This window comes from Polypterus senegalus, chromosome 12, assembly GCF_016835505.1.
Source record: "Polypterus senegalus isolate Bchr_013 chromosome 12, ASM1683550v1, whole genome shotgun sequence".
Lineage (NCBI taxonomy): Eukaryota > Metazoa > Chordata > Cladistia > Polypteriformes > Polypteridae > Polypterus > Polypterus senegalus.
The window spans coordinates 89755207-89779786 of NC_053165.1; the positions used below are offsets into that span (position 1 = coordinate 89755207).

The window sequence follows — 24580 nt, forward strand, 5'->3', positions numbered from 1 at the left end:
AAATACGTATACAAAAAAAAATCTAGCGTGAAGGGGCCCCCTTCCATTAGGGCCCCGGACCAGAGTCTCGTTTGTCCCCCCCGGCGGCGGGCCTGCTCTCCTTCATCTAAGTATTCCGAGCCTTTGTTGTGGAGCTCCATATTGTGCTCAGGTGACCTCTGGTTGCTGTAATTCTTCTTGAGGTATGTTGAGAACTTGATTGGAGATCATTTAGAAAGGCAGATAAGTATCTGCGTTTAAGTCCCTGACCGACCGAGTTACTATTTATTTATTCATTTATCTATTTCGGGGAATGAGCTCAGCTGGGTTTGGTCTACTGAAAGAGCTGAGAACAGGAACTGAAACAGAAGTGACAACATTAAAGCCCCAGCTACAATAACTGAACAGAAGCAAGAACGTGTGAACAAATAAAGGGCAATGCAGTATGGACGGGGACGGCGGTGACTCTGAGTTTTCTTAAGGGACACTGGTAATGCAATTATTTTCCATTACAGAATACAGATGCAGACAAAGAAAAATTCAAACAAAATGAAAAAATACTATTAGGTTTCAGAGAATAAAATAGTATAAAATAAGTTCATATCTTAATACAGTATATAAAGTGACAAAGAGATTAATACTAGTTTGAACATTGTATAATTTCATTTTTTCAGAAAATGATAATGAAGTCTGTTAAACTATACATATGTTTGTATTTGTGTATAATTAAAATTATCCATCAGGTAAAAACGTTCCTTGTTAATATCTTCATTGATCTAACAAGGAACTGAACTTGTGCAGCTCATTAGAAAGTTTATAAAGAATATGTGTATGTATGTATGTAGGTATAAATATTTATGTGGCTCTGAGGCTAAGGATCTGTGCTGGTATCCAGAAGGTTGCCGGTTCGAATCCCCATCACTGCCAAAAGAGGTCCTACTCTGCTGGGCCCTTGAGCAAAGCCCTTAACCTTCAATCACTCCAGGGGCGCTATACAATGGCTGACCCTGCGCTCTGACACCAAGGGGTATGCGAAAACTAACCAATTCCTAAAACAAGAAATTGTATACGGCGAAATAAAGAACAAAAAAAATGTATATGTGTGTATATGTATATAATATAATATATATACATATACATATATATTTATACATACACATGCATTCATGCTTATATTCTAATGAATTATACAAAGTTAATTTCCTTATTTTATCAAAGAAGATATTAACAAGAAACATTTTTACTTGATCATTTTAATTCAATATTCTTGGCAATGTATACATTTCCTTAAATTTATACTGATTCTTAATGAATAAAATTTGCTGCATGGGGAAAGAAAAAACAATTAATTTTTAATGTCACTTATATAGTGCTGATAGTTTATTTTTTCTCAAGTACAGGCACTCCTTGGTATTCATGGTGGTTAGGTCCCAAATGCTGTGGCACATTTGGTATTCAACCAGTGGAAGGGAGGCACATGCCACTATATATATATGCACAGAGTGTGTGTGTGTGTGTATACATATCTGTGATCTGCTTCTCGAAACTTAAGAGGATGTGGTGGATGTTTGCTGACCAACCTCATGTGTTACCTAGTAGGTGACCACCTAAATCAGATTGTGATTCAGAGCCACATATATATATTGTTTCTGCATATGTTTGTGAATATACAGTATATATACACACGCGTGTGCATGCATGTATGTATGTATGTAAATATGGAAGCAAAGGTCTGTGGCACATTTTGCATATTAGCAGGTGGACATCCACAAAGGGAGAAAAATGAATCACGTACTGTATCATAACGTAGTCTTTATTCCTGAGCTTTCAGCCCCTGCCAGGGGCTTTCATCGGAGGATAATGCTTAGACTTACAAGAATCAAAGGCAATATACAGCAAAATTAGGTGGTGGTGGGGGGGTTATTGGTCGTAACATTTTATTTATTATGACTATGTTCTTCTTAAGTTTGCATATGCTGGGTTTATGTCCAAATGTCTGTTAATGGTGTTTTTTTCTGATAGCCATGATTCAGCCAGCTCTCTGGCACTTTTAGTACTGGCATGAAATCTTACTTATATATACAGTGATCCCTCGCTATATCACGCTTTCACTTGCGTGGCTTCACTCTATCGTGGATTTTAAATGTAAGCACATCTAAATATATATCACAGATTTTTTCGCTGGTTCGCGGATTTCTGCAAACAATGGGTCTTTTAATTTATGGTAAATGCTTCCTCAGTTTGATTGCCCAGTTGATTTCATACAAGGGACGCTATTGGTGGATGGCTTAGAAGCTACCCAATCAGAGCATGTATTACATATTAAATGAAACTCCTCAATGATATATGATATGCTTTCCTCGCGGTGCTTCACACACTTAAAAGCTCTAACAGCCCGTATTAATTTTTGATTGTTTGCTTTTCTCTGTCTCACTCACTCTCTCTGACATTCTGTGCTCCTGATGGAGGGGGTGTGAGCAGAGGGGCTGATCGCATACTGGCCTAGAGGATAAGGACGCTCCTCTAAAAAATGCTGAAAGACTACCTTCACATTGATCCCTTCCTTGCTGCTGCTTTATCGCGGTGCTTCCACTTAAAAGCCCAATAGCCCTATTGATTTTTGATTGTTTACTTTTCTCTCTGACATTCTCTGCTCCTGACGCGCATTCTTTGAAGAGGAAGATATGTTTGCATTCTTTTAAATGTGAGAAAGAACTGCCATCTCTGTCTTGTCATGGAGCACAGTTTAAACTTTTGACTAAAGGGTGTTACTTCATGTCTAGAGGGCTCTAATAATGTTAAAAAAACGTATTTAGAAGGTCGTAAACAGGTTTTCTACGCTCTAACTGTGAAAATATTCGATTTATAAATAAATCGCGGAAATTCATTTATTGCGGTAGAGTCTGGAACGGATTAACCGCGATAAACGAGGGTTTACTGTATATATATATATATATATATATATATATATATATATATATATATATTGTGGTCCCCGGCCGGGGCTGGAGCGAGAGGGGGCGTCCGTCCTGGTTATACTGGAGGCCTACAGCCCAGCCCTGTAGGGACCCGTGGCCACCGCCAGGCTGCGCCCCAGCGCCTGATTATCCCAGGAGCCCGGCACTTCCGCCTCACCAGGAAGTGCCGGGGGGAAGATGACAGGGGACACCCGGACGACTTCCGGGTGCACAGCCGGCACTTCCGCCACACGGGGGTGTGTCCGCGGGAGATTGCCGGGAAGCAGCTGGAGCCCATCCGGGTTCCTATTTAAGGGGCCGCCTCCCTCCAGTCATTGACAAGAGTCGAGTGGAAGAGTGGCAACGTCTGGAGGAGAAAGGAGGCGGCCAGAAGAGAAAGAAAAGAAAGAGAGAGAAAAGAAGAAGAGAAAGAAGAAGAAAGAGAAGTCATTGGAGTGGCCAGGACTGAGGGGTATTGGGGTTAGTGAGCTGAAATTGTAAAAAGAGAAATGGAGAATAAACATGTGTTTGTGGGTGACATTAACGTGTCTGCCTGTCTGTGTCCGGGGCAAGGTTCACAATATATATATATATATATATATATATATATATATATATATATATATATGTGTGTGTGTGTGTGTATGGATGGGTATATAAATAAATAAATAAATATCGTGACAAGAAGAGACCCGAGATATTGTAAAGGTTTGGGGCAGCCACCCCTATAATGTGTTCCTGGCTGCAAAGGTCAAAGGTTTGGTAGCAAGTAAAGTTTACAAGACCGAGTCCAAAACAGAACTGAATTCCAGAGGAAGGGAGTGAGGCTTTATAGGAAGTCTGGGGGAAGTGATGTCGTCCTCAGGGCCGGGACCAGAAGTGGCGTGTCCCAAGTCGAGGCAGTGGCTCCTGGTGGGATTTCCCGGGAAATGTTTGCCGGGAACTTAGAAAGAGCGTTAGTGCACCCCGCCACCCCCTGGTATATATAAAACATAACGTTGTCAGACCTTGAAGTTGCCGTCCATCGTAATTTATTTAACTGCTCTGGCTCTACAGAAGTGTAAGAGACTGCTATTTGTTTTTCTTCTTCATTATTTCAGTATGGTAATCCAGAGCGTGCTGTTTACTGACTAACAGGCAGAAATGCCTCTTAAAAATGTGCAACTGCAGCCTGGTTGTTGAATTTGGCAGCTGGAAGCAGGTCCCCAGGAACGCTGTTTACAACGACACCGCAGATGGTTCCTGGCGTCTTTACTGCTTCTGATTACAGACCTACTAGAGGCACCGCTAGAATCCTGTCAGTTTGCTTACACAACCGACACGACGTGATAAGGAAGTGTAAATGTGCGGCTGACGTACAAAGCTGGTCAATGTGAAGTTAATGCCCAGGTGCATCTTGAAGAAAAAGACACCTACCAGGGCCGAATGTTTCTGCTGTTTCTTTCGAGAAGATTAATGGAAGTGATTTCATGAAAAGGCTAGCCTTTTCAATTGGAGTAAACACATAAGTAGTGGGATAATGGCAACAAGTCATATGAGGGGGTGGTAGATGTGTGACTGCAGAGGAAATAAAATAAGAAGACCTGACATGAAACTACAAATTAATTTCTCTAAAGGGATTACCAGCTCTGACTCAATAGGACAGACTGGATAATCTTGACATCCCATCACTGGCTAACAGTCATCTGGCTTCAAACCTTCATCTTTACCTCCAGGTTTTCACTCACCTTAACCTTGTTGCTGTTGTGAATCTTTGTAAAGTCTCTGGTAATGTAGTAATGTATATAAGTGTGTGTGTGCATATACACTCATAAATATACAGTATACACACTAGGGAGCTCTGCCCCCTGCTTGCTTCTCCGAAGAAGGAGAATCAGAAGGCGAGTACAGGATATCTGACTTCTACAGGTTAAGTTTAAGGTGTTGAACATTCATCCATGATGAGGTGGCAGAGAGACAGCTGGAGATTAGGGCTGAAAACTATGTGATTCAAGGTAATGAGGTAACCTTGGCATAGAGGTGAGAGTAGAAGAAGCCATGAGAAGAAATGACACTAACTAACTAAGGAATGAATGCAGAGATAAAAAGAGAAGTAGACTCCGCACTGATCCTTGAAATGCACCTGTGGAGACGACAAGGAGTTAGAAAAGGAGACACAAAAGGATTGCCCAGAAAGGTGGGACTTGAACCAATCCAAAGTAGACACAAGGATTTCAAGTTTTTAGAGGGAAGAGATGAGCAAGGGGTGGCACGGTGGTAATGCTGCTGCCTCGCAGTAAGGAGACCTGGGTTCACTTCCCGGGTCCTCCCTGCGTGAAGTTGGCATGTTTCCTCCCACAGTCCAAAGACATGCAGGTGAGGTGAATTGCTGATCCTAAATTGTCCCTAACGTGTGCTTGGTGTGTGTGTTTGTCCTGCGGTGTGCTGGTGCCCTGCCCGGGATTTGTTCTTGCCATACGCCCTGGGATTGGTTCCAGAAGACCCCCGTGACCCTGTGTTAGGATATAGCAGATTGGATAATGGATGGATGGATGGATGGAGATGAGCAAGTAATGGGTAAAGGTATCAAAAGCTGATGAAAGGTCAAGAAGGATAAGGACAGAGAAGAGATACAAGCAGGTCTTAAGAGTGTTTGCAACTGAACGCAGTGCAGAGTGCAGTCTTGGTAGAGTGACCATGGTGGAAAGCAGATCTAGTAGGTTCTTGTGAGAGAGATAAGAGGATAGATGTCTGTGGACTATGCATTCTAGAATCTTGGACAGGAATGGCAGAAGGAAGACAGGGCGGTCGTTCTCAATGGAAGATGAGTGGAGAGAGGGCTTCTTGAGAATCGAGATCACACGAGATTTCTTGAAATCAGTAGGGAAGATTCCAGCGGTCAGTGAGGCGTTACAAAAAGAAGAGATGTAGGGGATCAAGGAAAAAGAGTTGGACTGAAGAAGATGTGAAAGAACAGGTTCCAGTGCACAAGTGCTTGGCCAGAAATGTCTGAGACATTACAGGAGAGAAGAAGAAAAGAGAACCAGAGCACATAGGTGAAGCAGGGGATGGGTTAAGGGTCTTGAACTGGTTTTGGATGTTGGTGACTATGGAAGTGAAGGAGGAAACTGGAGAGTGTCCTGCCTTGTGCCTGAAACTACTGTGATAAGCCACAGCTCTCTCTAACCCTGTAACAGAAGAAGCCATTTGTGCCCGATGAGTGTATATGAATGAGTGTGACCTGTGATGGTGAGTTGGCCTATCCAGGGATGGGCTCTTCTTTGAAGCCATTAATGCTCCAGCTTCTTTTAACGCAAACATAGAAAGAAACAAGTTCATGAAACGGATAAACAAATTATATGAGTGGAAACGAAATCCGTGTTCCATGACGTAGTACTCCTCATTTCAAGGGGGTATGAATATGAACCCTGAAGAATTAGCTACTTTGGCACTTGCTTTTACTACAATGTTCTTTGATTTACTAAATCAAAGTGGTGTGACTTGATTATAAGCTTTATGTTCTGGTATCATGCAGTCGGCACATTTCAGAGCCGCAGGCATTTTGAAGGTTATGTGAATTACCTGGAGCTCCATGATTACATTTGAGATGATTATGTAATAATAGTGGCAATTGTAAAAAAAACTGTAGGACTTGTTCAGCTCCATTGGTGAAATTGTAAAGTTCCTCCTGATAATACTCTGCTTTGGAATTAGAGATTTATAGGCTTATTTCTGTCACATGGACAGAATATAATTGTGTATCAGCCAGGCTTATGTTTATATTCCTTTTCTGCATCGTCTGTGTTTGTTGTAAAGCTTTATTTTTCATGTGTTTTACAGTCATTATATACTTTTTGTGAATACTGCTCTGTTTATTTATTATCTCTGTCTTGCGCCTCTGTGTTCTCTGGTGTGATAAGAGGGATGTGCAGGACTGCAGTAACTACAAGGGGATAACATTGATGTGCCACAGCATGTAGTTATGGGAAAGAGTAGTGGAGGCTCAGTTAAGAAGTGAGGTGATGATTAGTGAGCAGCAGTTCGGTTTCATGCCAAGAAAGAGCACCACAGATGTGATGGTTGCTCTGAGGATGTTGATGGAGAAGTTTAGGGAGAAGGCCAGAAGGAGTTGCATTGCGTCTTTGTGCAAATGTTGCAATTCAAAAAGCAGTGCTGATTTGGGGGAAGGAGTGCACTAATCTGAAGGAGGACATCGTCATCAACACACTGTGGATACTAGAGGAGCTGTTGCCCTGTTGAACCCGTCAGACAGACATCCAAGACACACTTTTAAAAGCACAAAGAAGATTTTAATAATTATATTCTTCAATAAAATGCCAAGCACCGCACAATCCACAATTCTCCAATAAGCAAAATGCAGCAATAATAAATCGATACTACACAATCCTCCAACTCCCAGCAGCTCCGTCACACTCCCTCCCAACTCCGGCTCGATCTGCTGGGGTTTCCCATTGTCCTTTTAAAGTCTCTGACCCAGAATTATTCTGTCTCCGGGTCAAACACCTTCTTCAGGTGTCCTGGAAGTATTGCAGGTTTCCGTCCTCGTGACTTTGAAGTACTTCCGGGTTAACGTTACCATAATAGTCCCTGGGTTCTTGGTGAGCTCCCCCTGGCGGCACCCACGGCACCCAACAGGGCTGAAGAACTGGACTCCATGTCCCATACTGCCCTGCGGGAATCTGGTGAACCATTTCCGTCCAAGGGAGCTGCCATCTAGCGTCCCGGGGAATGTATTGCCCTAAAGAGGCTCTTTAATTTGGTTGAAGGACGTCCCGGCCATCACAACACACAACATTTTCCATTTGTCTAAGAGTACGTCTCTCTGTCTCATCATGAGGTTGCGTTTAGTTGTGTTCAATTTCCAAAAGGAAAAATTTTTCCACATCTCTTTATACTGGCAATCCAAGTATTTTGGATCAGACTTTGTCTCTCAGGCCAGGGGTTTTTCACAGTTATTCCCCTTTATTAGCTGCATGTATATTTAATATATTTTAGGACACTTAAAGAATTTTTTTTAACTTTTGAAACCAGGTACATTTTTTTGGGGGAGCGGTGATGGGCCTGTTTAGGCCAGTGCCAGCCTGTTTATGTTTAGGTTAGGCCTATTTTGCAGTACGATGGGCAATGAAGACTTCTTTTATGGATCTTTTACAGGCCTGACACCAGTTTCACAGTTTGTTTAACATTTTATTTTATTTATAACATTTATTATTACGATGATGATTATTGCATTTGTTTATCACTGCAATATGATAGCAGCTGCTGACATGTCTGTGTTCCAACCTGGGACACAAGGTTTAACCCAACACTTTATGAAGAATGCGAGTGGTTCCCATCAGCGCACTCTTCTATACTTTTGGGCTGTGTGGTGTCCTGGCTGATCCTGCCGATTCTTTTCATTTCTTAATTGTACCAAAATCCCTGACCACAACAGGCACAACTCTAATCTGTCATCTAATGTCACACATTCTGCTGATCTTCATATCTGCTCTGCTTTTCAGCATCTTTAAGATGGATGTTGATGTTGTTGTTGTTGTTACCACCTACGACTGCCACATTAATCAGCAGACTTTACTTCTCCATCTTGTAATGGACCAGTGATGGTTAGCTGAAATGATTTGGTTGCACAGCCTTTTCCCACATGATTAACAATAATAATCTCTCTATGACAGAAAAAAAATCCCGGGATGAGACAAGACTTTTTTCAAGTCCCGCGAGATGAGACTTTGGCCATGAGATTTTTTCAAGTCCCGCCCTCCTCTCAACCTTATTCAACCAAACACATGGTCCTCTCACCTCTCATTCGTGTGAATGCTTTTGTCTGACACAGTTCCTGCACACTCAGTTCTTATAAATTTTAATGTTTTCCTCACTTTACGTTCCCAATTAAAGAAGTCGCATTGTGTCCAAATCTTATTGAAGAATTTCATCACGAAGGGTTATCAACAGAAAAAATGAGTACACGGGCAATCCTAACACCGAGAAACGATGAAGTCAAACGAATTAACGTGAAAAATAATGATTGATTACACAGCAAATTGGTTAAATGCGTATCATTAGACTCTGCTGAAACAGTTGGTGGAGATGGTGCGGAAGATGAAAACATCAACTTATAATATCATGAAGAATATCTACAACCGTTAACACCGTCCAGTCTTTCACCGCATGAATTACTATAGTAAGAAGGATGTATCCAAGAAAGGTAATGTAGTAGATCTTCAGGGCCTAACATTAGACAACTAAGGAGATCTTAATGTGCCATTCCTGTTATAATAGCTTTTGCAAAGACAATTAACAAATCTCAGAGCCAAACATTTGAAAAAGTCTTTTATTTAATAGAGAGAAAAAAACGAAATTCACTCACGGACAGTTATTGTTGCATTGTCACGATGAAAGTCCAAACACAGAATCAAAATTGAATGCGATATTGATGAAAATTGAACTAAAAAAAAAGTTTTACAGTAAAAGTGTAAATTTGAAAAGTATTTATGGGTTAGTTTCACAGCCAAACAAAATGAAATTGTATTATGCAATGAATAACTCTAACGCAACAAGAAACATAATTTACATTCAAATTATTACGTTTTACTCTTTTTTAATATGGTTAACTACTTGCTGCAATGTAAAATAGTTCTATTATGCATATGTAACAATTCCCATGAAAATAAAAATCTATTTAAATTGTACAATTGTACATATGTGAGCGGCAGAACTGCAAAGAGGCTAACGTATAGGGCAGGCACGGGGGTTGGCGAGCAAAGTGAGCAGGGGGCAAAGCCCCCTAGTAATATTAATAATAATAATGCATTATTTGGAGTCTTTCTATGTTCTGTGTCTAAACCGTAACCAAATTCAGCAGATGACAGCAACTTCAGAATACTAAAAAGATGGATTTAATTAAAACAGTAAGAGAAAGTGTGATTCGTGAGCTTTGGTGCATTGCAATAAAACCAAAACCAACAAATAGGAAAGCACCTTCCAGAAGCTCCTCCCCAACTCCCTAATAAGTCAATGAAGATGACAAGGCAGAGCAGGAGTGTCGGCTTCATCTCCTCAATCTGCCTCATGGCAAATCAAGAAGGGGTTACAATTTGTGGATTTGCTGGTCTTTGTCACTTACACAGGAGGTAAAACATTTGTATTGCTTTTTTGTAGGACTAAGGGGTTCTGCCCCCTGCTCGCTTTGCTCGCCAACCCCTGTGTTTGGTTAATCGGATAAACAATTTTAAAAGCTTTTTTTTTTTCCTTTGGAATTGTTTCAATTTCATTATTTGCACTTTTAATTTAAAGCTTCATTAAAAACAATATTTCAAATGACATTTTCTTCAAGATCGCATTGAATTTTGATTCTGTTTTTGGAGACACATTGTGACAACGTATAACTGCCTGTGAGTGAATATTGTTTCTGTTTCTCTAATAAATCCGACTTTTTCTAATGTTTGTCCCTGTGATTTGTTATTTGTCATAGCAAAAGCTATTCTCACGGGAAACTGGAAACATTTTAATACGAATGGCATATCACGATCTCTTTTGGTGTCTAATGTTCTTCGCGGAATATATACTACATTACCTTTCTTGTCGCCTGTTAAAATTTGCATCACTTCTCCGTGATCATAAATATACACCTGACTGAATTGTGTTTTCTTTGAAATGAAACTTGTTGTTGCTTTAACTGTTGTGGGACCACAGATTCTCATAGCGTATGGTCCATTATTGTGTAAATCTACGTTTTGTGCATTGAATGATGTGAAGGCGAAAAGATTTTGTTTTGCACTCTTTGCCTTTATTTGTCCTGCAATTTTTTCAATTACACCTGGTCCTGATGAATAATTACCTTTTGTTTGCGTTAATACGATCTTTACTATCATTTTTTTTGATACTGTAGCGACTGACATGATAAAGTGTCACAATCGCCGACTTCGTAACCCCAAACACAACTTTCTAGCACCCTCTTCAACCCCTCATCCCCCGGGTCCCGCCTCCCCTTACCGCATCAATTAGTACCCCGCTATCAGTCTTCCGTGCTGTACGTTCTGCCCACGTCCAATTGGCTTTTCTCCAGTTTCTTTCCATAGTCCAAAGATGTGCAGGTTAGGTGAACTGGTATTACTAAATCGGCCTGTGTGTATTTATTTATTCACCCTGTTCAGGTGTGATGACTACTGTGATAGGCTTCATCTGCCCCGCAACCCTGCCCTGGATAACTGGACTGTTTTCTTTTTGAAGGTGTATGCAGCCCTTCACTAACTCAGCTATATACGGTACATATGTACATGTGTTTGTAGATGTTGTGACCACTAGGGGTCATTGCAGCACCTCAAACCTCAGACACAACCGCCATGACACAAGTCCCAATACAACATAAAGATTTATTTTTACAGACACCTTTTTAATCAACACAATCACAATACAAGCCTTCTCCTTATCTTTTCCTCTCTCCTTCCTCTCCTCCAGACAAGCTTTGTCCTTCTTCCACCCAACTCCAACTCGTCTAGATGAGGTTGAGCAGCTTCTTTTATGTTGGAGTATTTCCAGTGCTAGGGCATAACCCGATGAAAGCAATTCCAGGTTCAAACTGAAATTTTAAAAAGTAAGGATGATGGATGGAAACCAAGGCTGCATTACACGGACATTGATACCCAGTGTGCCCTGCGGATGTCCACACAGCTAGTGTCACCCAGGGAGGCTGCCATCTAGCATGTTGGGAGGAGCATGTAGTCCAACCAGGATGTCTCCCCATGTCCTTTCAATATACTGGCCTCCTATCTGGGCCAGGAATTGCCCTTCACACCAGATGGGGTGCCAGTCAATGCTCTAGGGCAGTTACCATGTAAATATCATAGGTGTAGTTCGATATTGGCAGTGGGGGTTTTGGGTTTCAACCCCCTTCTTGAAATATAGTAATCACACTAATTATGATTTGTATACTAAAATTAATTGTGTGCATATGTATGCACATAAATGTATATATAAAGTGTATAGTATAGTACATGAATTTGTACATGTGAATGTAAATATACTGCTCAAAAGAATTAAAGGGACACTTTTTAATCAGAGTATAGCATAACGTCAATGAAACTTATGGGATATTAATCTGGTCAGTTAAGTAGCAGAGGGGGTTGTTAATCAGTTTCAGCTGCTGTGGTGTTAATGAAATTAACAACAGATGCACTAGAGGGGCAACAATGAGATGACCCCCAAAACAGGAATGGTTTAACAGGTGGAGGCCACTGACATTTTTCCCTCCTCATCTTTTCTGACTGTTTCTTCACTAGTTTTGCATTTGGCTACAGTCAGTGTCACTACTGGTAGCATGAGGCGATACCTGGACCCTACAGAGGTTGCACAGGTAGTCCAACTTCTCCAGGATGGCACATCAATACGTGTCATTGCCAGAAGGTTTGCTGTGTCTCCCTGCACAGTCTCAAGGGCATGGAGGAGATTCTAGGAGACAAGCAGTTACTCTAGGAGAGCTGGAGAGGGCCATAGAAGGTCCATAACCCATCAGCAGGACCAGTATCTGCTCCTTTGGGCAAGGAGGAACAGGATGAGCACTGCCAGAGCCCTACAAAATGACCTCCAGCAGGCCACTGGTGTGAATGTCTCTGACCAAACAACCAGAAAGACTTCATGAGGGTGACCCAAGGGCCCCATGTCCTCTAATGGGCCCTGAGCTCACTGCCCAGCAGCATGCAGCTCGATTGGCATTCGCCATAGAATACCAGAATTGGCAGATGCACCACTGGTGCCCTGTGCTTTTACAGATGAGAGCAGGTTCACCCTGAGCACGTGACAGAAGTGAAAGGGTCTGGAGAAGCCATGGAGAACATTATGCTGCCTGTAACATCATTCAGCATGAGCAGTTTGGTGGTGGGTTAATGATTGTCTGGGGAGGCATATCCATGGAGGGTCACACAGACCGCTACAGGCTTGACAAAGGCACCTTGGCTGCCATTAGGTATCAGGATGAAATCCTTGGACCCATTGTCAGACCCTATGCTGGTACAGTGGCTCCTGGTGCACGACAATTCCTGGCCTCATGTGGTGAGAGTATGCAGGCAGTTCCTGGAGGATGAAGGAATTGATACCATTGACTGGCCACCACACTTTCCTGACCTAAATCCAATAGAACACCTCTGGGACATTATGTTTTGGTCCATCCAATGCCACCAGGTTGCACCTCAGACTGTCCAGGAGCTCAGTGATGCCCTGGTCCAGATCTGGGAGGAGATCCCCCACAACACCATCTGTCATCTCATTAGAAGCATGCACCGATGTTGTCAGGCATGTATACAAGAACACGGGGGCCATACAAAGTGCTGCATAAATTTGAGTTGCTGCAATTCAATTTTGGCAAAATGGACTAGCCTGCCACATAATTTTTTCACTCTGATTTTTGGGGCGTCTTTGAATTCAGGGCTCTGTAGGTTGATCATTTTCATTTCCATCAAACGATGTGGCATCCTTTCGTTCCTAACACATTACCCAGTCTATATCAGTATAGATATCCAGGAGGATTTCTTTTTCCCATTGAGATCTGATGTGTTTTCAAAGTGTTCCTTTAATTTTTTTGAGCAGTTTATATATGTATAATAATGTAGAACTATTACATTTTTTTCTTCATCTATCCATTTGTCCACTTCTTATCACGCTTAAGCCAAAAATGTCGCAGTGCACAGATCCTTTCCCAACATGATTAGGCGAAAGGCAGGAGGCGATCCTGAGATAATCATAGGGCACACTAACTGAGACACACATGCACACACATTCTTTTAATACAAAACTTCTTTCATTCACAGCTTCAAAGATGCTTAGCACCATCCTATATAATGTGGCCGCTCTGTAAGTGCTGGGCGCTGCGGCCTTTTCAAGCAACACTCAACGTTAGGCAGGAATCGATTCAGAACAGAAGACACAATCATTGCGACGCTCACACACCCACCCACACAGTTTGGTCCCATTTATGTGGCGATTTTTTTCTTTCTCAGCCTCGCAGCGCTTAGCACCAGCCTTGTCTAACGTACTGTATTTGCTCTGCCTGCGTGTGGCGCTGCAGCTTTTCCCAGGATCAATAGCTACATAGAAGAAGAAATCACGATCATCGCAAGACACGGTCACCAGGACCCGCACACACTGTTAGGTCTCATTATTTTGCACTTCTTTTATCCACATCCTTTGCCTGATGTGTTTGCTCATTACTTGCTGCAGGCGCCGCAGCCTTTCTCGGCATCATTAGGCGCAAGGCAGGAATCGATCCTCAACGGGCGGCTACATATTTAGAAGGCTCAGTCACCGAGACACACACGCACGTACACACTCTTTGGTCTCTCATCATATTGCGCTGCTTTCCTTCATGACTTCGGAGCGCTCAGCGCTGCACCTGCCCGATGTTGTTTGCGCTGTACGTGCTGCAGGTCGATCACTTAAAGCGCGTCATTTCACTCCCACCGATTCCTTTAAAGCTGCCAAAGTGTGAAACAAAAGGTTAAAAAAACATCGAACGGACCTGAAAGACATTATTGCATACTACAATAACGGACTTTACAGTAATTCAAACGACCAATTTGGTAGAAGGGAGAGAAGTTAAAGTTCAATTATAATTAGTTCTGTTTAGTGCAGTAGCACGGCTGTGCGTTTGTTTTTCCATTGGAACTTTTTGTGTGTGTGCGCGCGCGTGAATGTACGCGTGCAGAGCACTGCATGGTTTTGCAGGCTGCGGTCTTGGAGTGAATAACGACATTTGTGGAGGACGGCTAGTAAAATCGAGAGCGAGACGGAGAGAGGAAGGGAGGGAGGGAGGAAGGCAGCGAGGGAGTGAGTGAGAGAGTGAGGAAGAGAGGGAGATCCTGCTCAACGGTAATCGCTATGTTTTCCATTGTGTGATATCACTCAATACTCCACCCTGAGCGTATGTCGTAGTGGAATGGAGGAGATCAGGCGAATGGACGCCGTTTTATTGCGGTAAGTAGAGCCGTTTACAGTTAGAAACGATTCTGGCATTTATATATATTTTTGGTGTGTGTATGTGTGTGTGTGTGTGCGCGCACGATCCGTCTCCTCAGCGCCGCCGCGGCTTCACTCCGCATCCCGAGACAGAGCCCTCCGAATCCTGCGCCGATCGCAGCGGGTGCGGGGCGAGTGTTGATAATGAGGTTGTGCCAGTGCCCGGTTTTTATTTATTGTTTGAGAGGAGCGTATGCTCGCATATACAGTTTGCAGAATGTCTGTCATGTCCATGCTATAATGATTTAAAAAAAAAACAAAGACAAGCAGTCCGCCTGCATAGAGAGAAAAGATACGGGAACAAGGCGACACTTTTTTATACTGATCGGAATTTATGGGCTTCCTGCTCCCCGTACTGGTTGAACCCCTGACTGAAGGAAAAGGTCCATGGACCATCAACGGGCAAAAGTTAGTTAGTGAGTAGCTATTTATTTATCCAATCTTTTAACCGACTACAGTTGAGATGTAAAATAATTAATATAATAATCTTAAAGTGGGCTCGGGAATAGATACCCTGACTTAGCTCCCTTGCCCCATTAGACTGGAGAAGTGACTAGAAGTTAAGGATTTCATGTGCCTGCTGTGATTAAAAATGTCCAGCTCATGCAGTTTGGACGGCCGGCCACACTTTAGTCCTCTTTAACTATAAACCAGGAGAGGGACTGGGACAGCGACATCGTGCAAAGCCGTGTCAAAACATTCGGGCATCGTCTCACATGTTTTTGTGTCAAACTTTGAATCTGAAATGAGTCCTTTTCCTTCAGGGCACCACAAGGCTCCAAACAGCGTAGTGTCAACAATTTCGAGCAAATGACAAGTCCATTGTAAGATTTTAACGATTTGCGATTACTGTGTAAAACTATTTAAGGAGTTGCGCCGTGTGTTGAAGGACCCAAGCTGTATGATAAATAGATGGATCTCAAGATTGTTACCAGTAGGGGCCACTTATGTCTACCCCGAACACCATTCCGAAACGCCAAACCTCAACCTGTGTGAATCTCAAGATTGTGACCAGTAGGGGGCACTTCGGAGAACAACCTTAGGCGCTGACAGGAGTTGTGGGTTCAGAAGACTTTTTATTTTCAGAGCCACATGGTAGTCCAAGATGGAGGCACACCAGACGAGCACAGCCACATAGCAGCTACTGGGGGAACAGCCCTCCCCACCAAACCTCTCCCCACCATTTACTTATTTAGCTGACACTTTTATCCACGGCGACTTACAAAACTTGTGTTACAGTTGGTGACGTTGGTTTTGCTTTTTCAAACTGGAGCACCTGCAGTGTCTGCCCCATCTGCTATTCCTGCTTCCCAGTCGATGGCAGGGTGCAGCACCCATAGTGGTCAGAGTGCTGATCCATCCCAGCTCTCCATCCATTTAACAGTAAAGCATTCCCTTCCATCCCAGCCTGTGTCTGTCACAAGGTGAAAGTAGAGACGTCACGGATAGAGACTTTCATAATGAACACTGGAGAGTGCTCTGAGCAAGTCTGATTATGCAGAAGAAGCACAGTGTGATGGGTGTCCAGAGATATTACCCATCCGGGACACCAGCTGGATGGAAGGACTGGGGTAGAGAGTATCTGTGAGGCACTACCTCCCCTGGGACTTTAGAGCAGGGGTGGGCAAAGTCGATCCTGGAGGGCCGCAGTGGGTGCAGGTTTTTGTTCCAACCCAATTGCTTAATAAGAAGTACTTGTTAAGATTTTGAACCCTTATTGCTTATTTTAGTCTTAAACAGCCGTGTCCTTCGTTTTTAATCGCTCCTTATTAGCAATAAGATACAAGTGACAAAAGAAACCAGCAGTTCCCCATTTAGCTTGTTTCCATTTACACTTCTGTGTGAATTTATCGTGCACTAATTGGTTTAATTAAATACTTGGAAGGTAAGTGAAAAGAAAAAAGTGAAGGACTGAGAATTACTCATCCATTTGAGGCCACAAATCATGACATGCCAGAGTTAAAGCACTAAATAAGCAATTAAATTACATTATTGGCTCATTTTCTAATTAAGCAACTGGGTTGGAGTAAAAACCTGCAGCCACTGCGGCCCTCCAGGACTGACTTTGCCCACCCCTGCTTTAGAGAGGCTGGGGCACCAAGGATTCCCGCAGGGCATGCTGGGAGTTTGAGTTTAGCACAGCTCTTTTGGGTTCTGTGGGTAGCAACCAGGGGGAGCTGCAGAGCCGCGCTTTGGGCTTTCACCCTGATTAATGAGCCACCCGGAACACCCCGAAGGGTCTGCTTAAAAGGAGCCCCCCCACTCCATTCAGGGAGCCAGAGTCGAGAAGAAGAAGATGAAGTTTGCTGCCAGAGGAGTGGAGGTGGAGAAGAAGAATCAGAAAAGGCTATTGGGCTGCACTGTGCTATTGGGTGCTTTATGTACTGTGGTGTGGAGAGGAGAGAAAGGGGGCTTCTCCACGTGAACTAAACATGGACTGGGCGGCAGGACTGGGGAATGAAGGATACCAAATCATTTTACCAATCTGTTAGAGCTCAGTGTGGGGGAAATGATCTGAAAGTCCCGCCATGCTACCTACACCCTTAAAGATGAAGGTGACGAGTGGTTGTTCTGAGCAGCGCTATTAGGGAACCAGTTTTGGTACGCAAAAGAACCATCCACATGAAGCTTCCTGAAAGAACCTTTACATATTTAGATCCATAGTGGGCTCCATTTGTGAAATCCCAATGGGTCTGCATCCACTAACACTGGCTAAGTTCAGGTTTTCTTGATCTTCAGTATCCTGCTAGCTAACCAACTCTACATTAAAGCTTTCTGTCTTATCCAAATATTAGGAAACTTTTTAATGTCCAAAGAACCAGTTTCATAAGCAGGGAAGCCTTCCCAGAATGCAATTGTTCTTTGTCAAGCAATGGCTCTCCAGATTACCACACAGCCCAGTTAAGTGCCACTACAGAGGCAGGTCTTTTTAAGAGTGTACATTTGGATTTGTTTAGGAAGCTACAGCGACTCTGCATGAATATTACCCAAGGCAATGGCTGCAATTAAAGTTAGGCCAAAGCAGTCCTCAAACACAAAAAAAAAATGAAGCTGAGGTAGAAAAAGAAGGCCACATCCTTTTAACGTCACATTTTGAGGTTTGTCAACTCTCAATGTGTGACAGAACATTTTATTTTTAAATGATCTGAAGGCTATCCTATATTGTGGTGCAATCAAAGAGTACACACAAATCAGGTCACACCATTGCGATTGGTGGCAGCTGCAGAAAGAACGGTTGATGGAAAGGTCAATGGGACACGATACAGAGAAACGTTGGAGAAAACCAAAAAATCCTTACGCTGTTAAAAATAAAGGTGCCAAAGCAAAGTGGTTCTTCAGAGCAATGCCAGAGAGGAACCATTTTTGGTTCACAAAAGAGCCCCCCTACATGAAGGTACCAGAAATAACTTATTTTTTTTTATTTAGATCCATAACCAGTTCCATGAATAGATGATCACGTATTTGTGGACCACCAGTGGGCTCTTGATTTTAAACGGACTCTTGCTGCATACCCTAACAGAGGCTGAGGTCAGGCGTTCTTGATCTAGATAGATAGATAGATAGATACTTTATTAATCCCAAGGGGAAATTCACATAATCCAGCAGCAGTATACTGATACAAAGAAACAATATTAAATTAAATAGTAATAAAAATGAAAAGAATTAAAATAAAATTAATGTTCGCATTTACTCCCCCGGGTGGAATTGAAGAGTCGCATAGTGTGGGGTCTCCTCAGTCTGTCAGTGGAGCAGGACGGTGACAAAAGTCTGTCACTGAAGCTACTCCTCTGTCTGGAGATGACACTGTTCAGTGGATGCCGTGGATTCTTCATGATTGACAGGAGTTTGCTTAGTGCCCGTCGCTCTGCCACAGATGTTAAACTGTCCAATTTTAATCCTACAATACAGCCTGCCTTCTTAACAAGTTTGTCCAGGCGTGAGGCGTCTTTCATCTTTATGCTGCCACCCCAGCACACCACCGCGTAGAAGAGGGCACTCACCACAACCGTCTGGTAGAACATCTGCAGCATCTTACTGCAGATGTTGAAGGATGCCAACCTTCTCAGAAAGTATATTCTGCTCTGAGTCTGTTAGTGTCCTGCTAGGTAGCCTTCAATAATGAAAGATTTCTGTTTTGTTCACACATTAGGAGCATTTTTAAAGACCATGCAGTGTGAAAGGCACCCTTCACATTATAAGATGGTTCCTTGTTGACCAAGAGTTCTATAAGGAAGCACACAATCCAGGACCATGCCATTACAGAAGCAGCATTTTTAAGAGTGTGGGCAGCAAAACAGACCCGTTACTACAGACTAATGGCCCAAAGTAGACCACCGGAGTGACACAATAGTGGCTCCAGATGAACAAAACAGAGGCCATCCACCCTCGTGATCTTTAAACTCACTGGAAATCATCATTGCTGCCCATCACAGTTGCCCAACTAAGTTAACACAGGCAAGGGAATGTTGTAAAGAGGAAGTGGCCGATGTTCACGATGTGCAAAGTTTCCTGAAATTTCTACAATGGAAAAAAAAAAAAAAGTGCCGTTGGTTACAGCTGCTAGAAGGGGGTCCGGCAGAGACAGATCTGAGCCTGGAGTGATTACTTCATCAATGGTGATATTTCAGGTTTTGAAATTCTACTTCATCGTTTTAGTTTTATATTAAAGGGAGTCTAAGAAGAGACTAAAATCTAAACGTGTGCCGTGAAATTTTTAAAATTTGGGGGATTCAAATGTTTTTCAGGTCCTGCGGACTGTTTACTAATATAGATATGAGTACATTATTGAGCAGCAGTAGTAGTGCGGTCAACTGTAAAGAGTGAACTTCCATGTCCAGCCAACATATCGTGGACCTCCATACATGACTGCACACTTACTGAAGGATATTGAAAAAAGAAACCCTTGGTGCGGCACGGAACGGGGGGGCTCACTTAGTGCAGTCATAGACTGTCACGTATCTGAACCAAAGTGTGGCTCTGGGGGCCAGTCGGTTCAATTCCGGTTATTCTTACAAAGCACATGTCCACTTCAGGCACTCCAGCCACGTGTCTCGGGTACAATGGAGGTCGCAATAAAACACTACACTTGGTAGACAGTGAGGGGGCATTGGTTTTATTTATTCCCTTACCTTCAGTATTTTATGTCCCAGATGAAGTGCCCACCATTGCCCAGGTTTTATATTTGTACTACCGGGAATCCCCCTGCTTGCTTCGCTCGCCAACCTCATTCCTGTGCTACGCGCCAGCCACTTTGCGCCTCTGCCACTCGCGTTGTGAAGAGGGGGGCTGAACACACCCCAAGGAGACGCGGTCGCTCCTCCGAAACCCCCTCTTAAACTGTGATACAATGGGAAATAAATTCGGTGTTTTTTTTTACCTCCACTTTGCCCGATCAGCTGCTGCTGCCGTGCCGTGTGATCTGCATCTCACGCGGTCCTTTGAACATTGAAAAGCCTGGACAGCTGCTGTCCTACTCTTTGTGTTTTATTTCTGGCCCTGGGCGTTCTTAAATCTGTTGGCACAAAGTCTTATCTCGCGGGACATAAGTTCTTGATATTTTTTAGTTTATAATTTAAAAACAGAATCTGAAAATCTAACAGCATCAAATTAAATTTTGATAAATTCTGAAAAGAATGATACCAAACATATATAGTTAGATAGATAGATACTGCAGATATGTAGGTTTTAAAAAAGCCCGATTTAAAGCGTGACAAAAAAGTCACATAAAATCGTTACACAAAATCGTTGCACTTTTAGGCTTAGGATTTTATATAAATAGAGTAGATAATGGGTTAAAGTAAGAGAGCAAATCCTTCTGTGTTTCTTTTCAAATGTTGACCCTTTTGTCATTGCTGGCTGTCCCACTCCTTACCTCCACGAGCTCTCAATCAGTTTCTGCCACCCCAAAAGTTGTTCTATTTGATTGAATTCCATAATTGTGGTAAATCCTTGTTGGGTTGAAGTATGAATGCTGCTTGTTCAGAGTTTCTGGTTTACTACTGTGGTGTCACGAGGAAACGTTCAATTCCCACATTCATAAACTGGATGGCTTGTAGAATAATTAAATCACAGACACGGTACATAAGTCGATGAAGCTATCAGTTTTGGTGTTGTTAGCGCTATTGAGCTCCTATTCTTGATAAAACCTGTGAGACTTCTTATATTCTGTGTGCTTCATTGGGTTAACCTTAATACTCTTGCAGAATGTCATGAACATCCACTCGGCTCTGTTGGATTAATGAGAGTTATCTGTGGTGCTGGGCTCTCATTACAACTCCCGCCCTCACTTGTTGTCGTCTTTTTCTTGAAGGATCATCAGTTTTTGCATTTCTCTTTGCATTTCTTCATGACAGATTTAAGTGGATATTCAGTGACTTGGCTATTTTCTTGTCTCCATCCCCTGTTTTGTGCTTTTCGCACAGTTACTCTGAGTGTGCCTTTGTCTTCATTGTTTAGGTCAGGCCATCATATTGACTCTCCACCTTCCAGATGCCAGGGCATTTAGACAACAATCAATGGAAATCCCAGACGGGCGACCTCCATTAAGCGAATTCTGTGACTTCTAAAACAAATGGGCTGCACCAGTGAGCGTTTAGGGGTGTCTTATTAAAGGAAGCAAATAATTATGTGATCAGCTATTTTGTGTTTTATATCTGCAATTAATATTAGACCACTTTGTAGAGATCTGTTTTCGCTTTGACATTCAAGAGTCTTTTCTGTTGATCCAAAGCCAAATTAAATCCTCAGGGATTCAAAGTTATATAACAAAAAAAAAAAAAATGAAAACTTCAGTTTTTATCTCCCTCTCTACCTCTATCTTTTTACTGTATATAGTGCCTTTTCTTTCTATCTCTATTTCTCTATCTACTCAGGTCCATAATTATTTGGAGAGTGACACAATTTTCATAATGTTAGCTCTGTGTGCCACCACAAGGATTTGACATAAAGCAGTCATGATGTGATCGTAGTGTAGACTTTCAGCTTTAATTTAAGGAGTCTGACAAAAATATTGTATAAGCTGTTTAGAAAAGACAGCCATTTTCATAAATCTCAAAAGTATTTGGACAAACTAACACAATCATAAATATAATGATCACTTTCAATATTTGGCTGAAAGTCCTTTACAGTCAATGACTGCCTGAAGTCTGAACCCCTGGCCACCTCCAAGTGCTGGGGATGCATCTATCTATCTATCTATCTATCTATCTATCTATCTATCTATCTATCATATAGTGCCTTTCATATCTATCTATCTATCTATCTATCTATCTATCTATCTATCTATCTATCTATCTATCTATCTATCTATCTTATCCTGCCAACTATACTAAAATTCATATCTATCTATCTATCTATCTATCTATCTATCTATCTATCTATCTATCTATCTATCTATCTATCTATCTTATCCTGCCAACTATACTAAAATTAATATCTATCTATCTATCTATCTATCTATCTATCTATCTATCCTGCCTGCAATACTAAAATGTATATCTATCTATCTATCTATCTATCATATAGTGCCTTTCATATCTATCTATCTATCTATCTATCTATCTATCTATCTATCTATCTATCTATCTATCTATCTATCTATCTATCTATCTATCTATCATATAGTGCCTTTCATGTCTATCTATCTATCTATCTATCTATCTATCTATCTATCTATCTATCTATCTATCTGTCTTTATACTGTGTATAGTGTCTTTTCTTTCTTTCTTTCTTTCTTTCTTTCTTTCTTTCTTTCTTTCTTTCTATAAACATACAAATCCCCAAACATTAGTGAAAAGGAGAGATCATATCAAGAATGGTCAAATAATTATCGTCTTTAATTGTGTCAGCATAACACATTGAAAACAGCCTTGACAGAATGCATTAGTCTTTCGCTTCATGGAGAAAAAAGTGCAATTTCCAGTAATCTGTTACCCTGGTATTTTCCTAAATATACACTAGTCTGTTAGGATGTTATTATGAAATTGCCAACATTTCGCTCCAGCAGCTGTTGAGTAATGCTCGTATCCTGTTAGAACAGGTCAGAGGTATGCTGCAATAAAACTTTTATGAAATCCACAAAAAATGCTGAAGTGAAATACTGAGCTCATTCATAGTAGGTGGTGATTTTTACTACCACACTAATCAGTACTGTACAATATTGTAGTGTAGTGGATTTATGTGAAGTAAATCCCATTTCTGTACTGGTGCTGGTTTGCAGTGTCCTTTGAGTTCCACTGCTCTGCTCCTGGTGAGGTGGTCTTTGGCATCATCTTTTGACTGTCTGGCCACTGTGAGTTCTGTAAACTGCAATGCTTCATTGTTTCCAGTAATTAGAATGTGCACCTTATTAGCTGTTTTGGACGATTATTCCAGCTTTTGTCGACGTTTGGAGACCCACTGCTTTATCTGTGGACATTTCTGAATGGGCGTTCATTCCCTTCTGTAATCCTTCAGACAGGATGACAGCCATACCATGTTAAGGGAGCTTTAGAATGAATCTCTTACGATGGAAGTGAAGTTGCTAACTTTATTTAAATTTTTTTTTCTTATTTGAATTCTGCTGTTATCAATTATACAGCTTTGATTAATCTTTTAACATTGTGTAAAGAATTTTGTGACACTGAATACCTTTAAGATGGTATAAATATGCAATAAATATAAAGATTGCCTCCTTCCTTGAATTTACGATCAAAACTCTTATCAAAGACTAAAAATATTATCATATCTTTTAGAATTGCACAAGAGTGAAGATCTAATAAGGGCAGGGATTGGACGTTTTGGATCATAAGAGATGTACACACAAATGATAATGATTATGCTTCAGCATGAACGGAGACAAATGAGCCTCTGGCCTTTAGTTGGAGGCCCGCGTTTTGCAGCTCCACCTTTACCTTTATTTTTGTGGAAGGCGATTTTTGTGTTGGGTGTGTTGTGGTTAAGATGTCAAGATGACTCCACCAGACCACAGGTCTACATCCTCCTCCCCTGTGTGACCTAGATCAGGTAGGCCTGCACTTTCCATCTAACAATGTAGCTGTTCAACAATAGCTTTTAGGACAGCATTTTTATAGGTGCATTAAAAACATTAAGCAATATATGCCTACTACTATTTGAAAAGTAAATGTATGTATACCTGCGGTGGGCTGGTGCCCTCCCCAAGGTTTGTTTCCTGCCGTGCACCCTGTGTTGGCTGGGATTGGCTCCAACAGGACCCCCTTGACCCTGTAGTTTGGATATAGCGGGTTGGATAATCGATGGATGGATGTATACGATTGAACAGTTGATTTTTTCTAAACCAAAAATTTATATTATCATTGAGTTCCTTGGCCCCTAAAATCCCAAAGATTTTATCTGAAAAATTATCTTAGAAGCTTGTAAATACTGAACTATCCATCAATCTATTTTCTGCCATCTATCCCTTTGCCACATCCCTTTTCCCGGCCTTCCTTCTCCAGTGTGTCCTCGGTCTTCCCCGGGGTATTCTCCTGGCTAGACGTGTCAGAGACACCTCCACAGGGTGGATTTCCAGGAGATGCCCAAACTACCTCAAGTGGATGCATCGGTTCAGCGGATTTACGTTGAGCTTCTCCCGAATGTCTGCGTTCCTCACCCTATCTCTAACCTTAACCCAGACACCTAGT

The 24580-nt window shown here is 42.0% G+C and overlaps 1 protein-coding gene across 3 annotated transcripts in view; it reads left to right on the forward strand.

Annotated features, from left to right (window-relative positions):
• The first annotated feature begins 402 nt into the window (after positions 1–402).
• The window catches only part of atp8b4 (ATPase phospholipid transporting 8B4), a 248513-nt gene continuing 224335 nt past the window's right edge, over positions 403–24580 (forward strand). Inside the window, exon 1 of one of the 3 annotated variants that reach the window (XM_039772860.1) lies at positions 403–469. The gene's annotated coding sequence lies outside the window, so the exon portion shown is untranslated. Of the gene's footprint in view, positions 470–14679; positions 14898–24580 lie in introns of those variants that run through there. The other 2 variants (XM_039772859.1, XM_039772861.1) reach the window with 2 other exon arrangements.